A 7,959-nucleotide genomic window follows, 5' to 3' on the forward strand; every position below is an offset into this window, starting at 1 on the left:
GAGGGTAGGGTCCAAAAAAGGAGTCACTTCACCTAGGAGATAGGTCCAGAGTTATGTCAAAACATCCTCTATGAAGCATAGCCCTGGCAAATGATTACTACTACTTGTATTCATGGCCAAGAAATATTTCACTCTCGAGGTTGGCAGGGCCCAAGTGGGAGAGCCACATCTCCTAGGTGATAGATACAGAGATATGTCAAAATGCCCTCCTTTATGCATGGCTGTGCCAAAAGAGTATCCTTGCCTGTGGGACTGGTCTTGCAATATGTCACTATCCTTGCTTTGTGCATGTCCCATTCCAGAGAAAAGGGTTACATCACCTATGAGGTGGACACAGAAATATGTCACAATAATTTGGGTGGGCATGGCACAGGCAAGAATGTAACATTACTTGGGTGCTAGATCCAGTGATATATCACAATCCTTACTGAGAGAAGGGCCTATGAAAGAGAGTCATGTCACTTAGGGTTTGGCCTAAGTAGATATCACAATCCCATATATGGACTAGAACCACTCTGGAGACTCAAATTACACAGGAGGTTGGCAAAAATTTATATCGAAATCACATTTTCAGAAAATTCCAAAGGTGAGATTTACAATACCACACATCTTGCTTTTATGTGTGACAGTTGGCTTAATCCATGTGAAATAGTAACAGTCCTTACCCACAGCTCGGTGTGTATACAGGTCTCACAACTTCACCTGTGTGCTGAGCCATGCTTTGAAACTGTCGTATAATCTAAAGACTTTGTAAAATATGTGGAGTGTTGTAATCTTTTGTGATCTTTGCAGAAGAAGGAGATCCAAGACATCACGCATGTCCCTAAAGTTAGTTATGAGTCAAAATATTTTCTATTGGCTGAGCCTTCATATGAGAGTCACAATTCCTGTGAGCCATGCTTAGTATATGTTACAATTCCCTCTGTGGTTATGAAGCAGACAGAACAGACACATTACCTAAATACTGGGCTAGAAATATTCCAACATCCCCTTAGTAGGCAGGGTACTGTCCGAAATTTTACATAACTTTTGTGCTAGGTCCAGCTATATGGTACAATGTCATTTGTAGCAGTATCCAGGCAGGAGGGAAGAGTTATATAACCTAAATCATGGGCCCAAACATATGTCACAGTGCCTCATTTTGGCAGGGCCCAAGAAAGAAATTCATATCATATGGATACAGTGTTTAGAAAAGCTACAATTACCAAAGGAGGCAGGGTAGAGGCAGGAAAGGACAGGCATGTAATCTATAATATGTGTCCAGAAATATGTTAACAATTCCCCCCTGAGGACACTGTTAAGATAGCACAAGCAGTCATTAATATGTGTGGCACAGTTATTTGTCAAAATCTCATTTATGGGCTATACAAAGGCAGAAAAATTAAGTCACTCAGTACCTGGGCAAAAGTACATGTCACAATTACCAGGCATATGGGTTGTTATGAGACTTTTGTAATTATCTCTGGTATATTACATAATATCAACTGTGGCCATAGAGAAGGCAAGAAAGTCACATCACCTATGTGGAGGTGGCACCAGTGAGATGTCACAATCCATCTTCTGTGCAGGACCTTGGCAGAAATATCACATCACCTTTATGCTGACTGCAGTGATGTATCCATACCCCGTCTGTGGGCAGGACTCTAGCAAGAGAGGACACTCATTTAACCTAAGGAATTATATAGATATATCTCACCATGTCTTTGATGTGCAGTACCAATGTTGGAGAGTGCCCTCACATTGTTTCTGAGCCCAGCAACAAGCCACAATCTGCATGTGGTCAGGGCCCAAGCAAAACTGAAGAAATATCACCAACATGCTGAGCCAAGTGATGTGTTACATCACTTCCTGTTGGCAGAACCCCAAAAGGAGAATCACGTCACCTGTGTGCAGTACCCACTTATGTGTCACAGTGCACTGTAAGTGAAGGGCCAAGGCAGTAGAAGGGATTCACATCACTTACATGATGGGCTCAGAGATATGACCCAATGTCACAAGTAGCCAAGGCTCAGGCAGAAAGGGTCATATTAGATAGGTGCTTCTTTTTGCATATATCACAAATTAATATGTGGGCAGAAACCAGGCTAAAGAGCCACATCATCTGGTCATGGGCCCTGACATGTTCACAATTCCCCCTTAGAACAGGACCCAGCAAGAGAGTTACATCACCTAGGATGCAGTTTCCACCTTTATATCACAAAGACCCATGAAGACAAGGCAAAGCAGGAAGTCACATCATCTAGGTGATAGGCTCAGAGATATGTCACAAAGCCTTCTTTAAAGCATGGCCCTGGCAAAAGAGTACAATCACTTTTGTGCCTGGCCTGGCAATCTGTCACTATTCAAGTGGGCAAGTCCCAAGCAGAAAAGCCATATCACCTACATGATAGGCCTATTATATGTCAAAATGCCCTCTTTTTACATGACCCTGGTATCCTCTTCTAAGTGATGGACACAGTGACATGTCAAAATGATGTTGTGAGAAGTCACGGACCCCAAACTGAGGGACTAGCTGAAGCCATGGCAGAAGAACATAAATTGTGAAGATTTCATGGACATTTATTACTTCCCCAATCAATACTCTTATAATTTCCTACGCCTGTCTTTACTTTTATCTCTTAATCCCATCATCTTCATAAGCTGAGGATGTATGTCGCCTTAGGACCCTGTGATGATTGCGTTAACTACACAAATTGTTTGTAGAGCATGTGTGTTTGAACAGTATGAAATCTGGGCACCTTAAAAACAGGGTAACAGCGATTTCCAGGGAACAAGGGAGACAAACTTAAAGTCTGGCTCCCTGTGGGCCGGGCAGGACAGAGCCATATTTCTCTTATTACTGAAAATGGGTAAGATAAATACCACTGAATTGTTTTCCCCATAAGGAATATTAATAATTAACAGCCCTGGGAAAAGAATGAATTCCCGGGGGGAAGCTCTAAAATGGCCACCCTAGGAGTGTCTGCTTTATGCAGATGTGGATAGGGATGAAACACACCCTAGTGTCCAGCAGCATCCCCAGGCTTGATAGGATTAGGACTTTCCAGCCTGGCGAATTCTAGTCAGACCTTTTCTCTGCACTTGAACCCTGTTAAGATGACAATGCGTGCACAGCTGGACATGGACGTTCATTAGTGATTCTAATATTGCCCTGACCCCGTGATCTCACCCCGAACTTCTGCCTTGTGATCCCTTCTTGACCTTGAAGCATGTGATCTCTGTGATCCACACCCTATTCATACACTCCCTCCCCTTTGAAAATTGCTAATAAAAACTTGCTGGTTTTATAGCTCGAGGGGCATCAGGGAACCTGCCGATGTGTGATGTCTCCCCTGTACACCCAGCTTTAAAATTTATCTGTTTTGTGCTCTTTCCCTTTATTTCTTAGACCAGTCAACACTTAGGGAAATAGAAAAGAACCTATGTGAAATAACATTGAATTATCAGGTGCAGGCATAATGTGACAAGAATGTAACATCACCTGGTGCTGTATCCAGTGACGTCAAAATTCTTATTGAGAGCACAACCCAGGCAGAAGGGTCACATCACTTCAAAATTGGCCCAGTTGGATATCAAAATTCCTTATATAGGTGGGACCCAATCTGAAGAGTGAAATTGCACAGGTGCTTGGGAAATATTTATATCACATTTGCAATGGAATTAAATTCTAGGAATTAGATTTACAATGCCACACATTGTCTCTTTTTATGTAGGATAGTTGCTTTCATTCATCTTTGAAGTTGAAACCCTCACTGTTATGTGGGTGTGCATATGAGACTCATAATTTTCTCTGTCTGCTAGACATTATTATGATGCTGTATATAACCCAAGGTTGTTATAAATTATCTGTGTTTATTATAATTTTCTTTGACCTTTTAACCAGATGAAGATCCTTGACATCACTCATATCTCAAAATATTGTGACAAAAGTCAAAATTTATCTTATTGCCTGGGTTCTCATATTAGAGTCATTATCATGGCTGTTAGCTGTGCCTAGGTAAATGTCACCGTTACCTCTGTGGTTATTAAACAGACAAGACAATCCCATCACCTAAATTTTAAGCCAGAATTATTCCAATATTCTCCCTGAAGGCAAGGCACTAACAGAAAATTCACAAAACTTGGATTTTAAGCAAAGCGCTATGGCATAATACCCCTTGTGGAGAATGTCCAGGAAGGTCAGTAGAGTCATATCACCTAAATCATGGCCCCAGAGATATGTCACAATGCCTCCTGTTGAAAAGGCCCCATGCAATAGAATCATGTCATTTGGTTGCAGTGCATAGAAATGCTACAATCTTCACTAGAATCAGGATTCAGGCAGGAAAGGAGAGACACATAACCTAGAGGATGAATCCAACAATATGTTACGATCCCTTCTGAGGACACTGTTAAAACATGAGAGTCAAATCATCACGGTTTTGCCCAGGTATATGTCAAAATGTCATCTGTTAGCTATAACTAAGTAGGATTATTAAATCACTCAGGAGATTGGCAAAGAAAAAATGTCACAATAATACATATAAAAAGTTTCAGGCTCCAGGTACAATGGTCGTTATTAGGCCTTTGATCCGCTCTCACATATATGGCAAAATACAACTTGTGAACATGGAGAAAAAAGGAAATTCTCACCACCTGAGTGGATGCTGGTCTAGTTGAATGTCACAATCTTGTTGTGGACAGGCCTCTGGAAGAAGAGTCACATAACGAGGATGCTGGTTTCAGTGATATATCTAAAACCCCTTGTGGGCTGGGCTTAGGCAGGAGAGGACACAAACCACACCTAGGCAATTGGCTTGGATATATGTCACAATGGCCCCTATGTTTATGACCAAGGCAAGAGAGTGAACTCACCTTGTGCTGGTTTCACCTATATGTCACCATCTCTCTGGTGTTCAGGGCTCAGTCAAGAGAAAAGAAACATCACCTAGGTGCTGAGCCAAGTGATATGCTATACAGTTTTTATATTGGTAGAATCTACTCCCTCCAAACAAAGGGTCCCATCACATGGGTGCAGTACCCAGTTATGTGTAACAATGTACCAGAAGTGCAAGGCCAAGGCAGTAGAAGGAAGTCACATCACTTAAATGATGGACCTTGATAAAAGCCACAGTGCTCTTTGTAGGCAAGCTTTCAGCCAAGATTTTGCATCAGCCAGGTGTTTCTTTCAGGGATATGTAAAAGTGCCCTTGGTCCCATTGCCCAAGAGGGCGTTATATATTGCTTAGATGCTTAGCACACATATGTCACAATCTGAACTGTGCTCTGGGTCTAGAAAGGAGATTCAAAACAATCAGATACTGGGCAAAGTCATACTTCTCAATCACACACTCGAAAATATTCAGAAATACATTTCACAGTTTCACACAAGTCCTGGCTTTGGGTGTAAGAGTCAACATCTCCTGTGTGTTGGGCTAAAGTACAGACATCACAATCTCAACAATGGGCAAGATGCATGTATAAGAGCCCCAGTCCCACTTGAAGATTGTGCTCCATTAGTAGATTCAAAGCACTACAGGTTTCCTGAATCATGGTTCAAATGTCACCAAACCACCTGTGGATCAGATTCATGTATGAGAGTTACAATTTTAAGATTTCTACTGCTTATGTGTGTGAAATTTAGTACCTCATTTGTAGGCTCTGTTTATGTATGAGAATGAAAATCGTGTCAGCTGGCTATGCATCCAAGACTCAAAATAGCACCTGGTTGTTCGTGCCTGTTATGAAACTCTTTGTACCACTGATGATTTATGTGATATATGTGAGTAGCACAGTTTTCTGTGAATTCTTACAGGTGGGAGGTCTCGGACTTTACCCATGGCTGTAAGACTGGCAATAAGAGTTGAAATATCTCCCCTGGCTGGGTCAAAGTTTGAAAGTTATTGCTACACATATGAACTGATTTCATGAGTAAGTCCCAATTTCACTTTTGGGCAGAGACAAGGCAGTAGATTCACATCATCTGGGTCCTTAGCCAAGCATACCTTATAATCTCCTTTGTAGGCACAATGCAGACAGGAGGCTTATATCACCTGGGTAAATCTCCAATAATATGCCATCATGCCCACTGTATACATGGGTGAAAAAGTAGTGGATAGTCACAACCCCTAGGTGCCATGATCAACAATATATTAAAATTCCCTCTCTTGACAGACTACATAACAAAGCGTAGTGTCACAGCATCTAGGTTTTATACTCAGTGGTATGTCACAATTTCTTCAGTGGACAGGATCCTGGCAGGAAAGGAGATTCACATTATCTAGATGCTGTATCTAGCAATATGTCACAGTCTCCACTGTGGGAAGGGCACTGGGAGGAGAGACACATCACCTACCTGATAGGCCCAGAGATATGTGATAATATCCCCTGGTGCCAGAGTCCAAGCAGAAGAGTCACCTTTTCATCACTTTAACCCAGTGATGGATCACAATGCACCCATGGTAAAGAATTTAAGCCAAAAATTCTCAAACCTAGGAGTACTAGGCCTAGAGATATGACACAATCGCTTCATCTTTTAGGGTGACACTTTTAACTGCTATCTTGGTGAGTAGGTGAGAGTCATAATCTCATGTGTTTTCTAGATCATTGTACGACACATTCTACAGCATCCGAAGGCTTTATGCAACGTGCATGAGAGTAGCAATCTACTCTGAGGCATACATGCTCGTATTGACTCATAATCTTATATATTGCTTTAAACCCTATTATGATAGTCAACATCTCTCTTATAGGCTGGGTTCAGATGGGAGACGGATTGTCTTGCCTGTGATCTGGGTCCAGAAATGAGCCACCATCTCATCTGTAGCAAGATCCATATAGGAAAGTCAAAATTCTATCTTTGTACTTTATTTACCTGTTAGACTCAGTACTTTGACAGTGACCTCTGTAAATGTGGGATGGTGATAACTTTTGCTCTCACCTGCATGTGAAATCGAGAATCATGATCTTAATTTTTGCCGGGCCCTGTTATAAAATTCTGTTTACCATCTAATAAGTTTATAGAATATGAGTTAGTGTTGTAACATTCTGTGAGTTTTGTACAAATATGCAATTCATAACCTTATCTATAGCCATAAGCATAGTGATGAGAGGCAACATATCTACTATTGGTGTACTCCCAATTTAAATTTGACCATCATCCCTCTGAATAGAAGCAATGTAAATTTAATAATCCAATTTGTAGGAAAAAACTTGACAAGAGGGTAGGACAATTTAGGTATTGTGCCAAGCAATATGTCACAATGCTCTCTCTAGGCAGGGTGCAGAAATGAGGGTTACATTAACTGGGTGCAAGACCCAGCAATATAACACAATCCCAAATGTGGAAGAAAAACAAATAAAAGATGAGAGCAAACACACCTAAAATATGGGACCAAGATATGCTAAAATACTTTCCGTTGCTGTGGCACAGGCAGAAACTTACATCATCAGGGTTGGGGGCCCAACCATATGGCATAATTCTCTATGAAGGACCAAGGCAGCAGAGGAACATCATCTGGGTGCTGGGCCCAGTGATGTGTCAGAATTCCTTTTCATGGGCACAGTTCAGGGAAAAATGAAGAGTCATATTACCTAAGTATTAGGCTTAGCAATATCTCACATTACCTCATTGTAAAGTCTCTGGCAGAAAAACAGGGTCACTCACCTAGGACATGAGCTCAGATATATGGCCAAATATCCAAAGTAGGCAGGGCTCAAGCAGAAGAGAAGAGTCGTATTACACATCACCTAGGTGCTTCCGCAGGTGTATGACACAATCTTACATGTGAGGTGAAAGCAGGCAAAAGAGCTACATAACACTGATGTGGATTCTGAGCTATCTCAAAAGGCTACCTTAGGACAGGACCCAGGTAAGAGAGTTAGAGCAAATAGGTGTAGTTTTTTCCCTTATGTTTCAATGCTGTATGTGGGCAGGATCCAGGCAGGGAGTCACATCACCTAAGTGATAGGGCCAGAGAT

The sequence above is a fragment of the Pongo abelii genome, chromosome Y (genome assembly GCF_028885655.2).
Source record: "Pongo abelii isolate AG06213 chromosome Y, NHGRI_mPonAbe1-v2.0_pri, whole genome shotgun sequence".
Taxonomy (NCBI): domain Eukaryota; kingdom Metazoa; phylum Chordata; class Mammalia; order Primates; family Hominidae; genus Pongo; species Pongo abelii.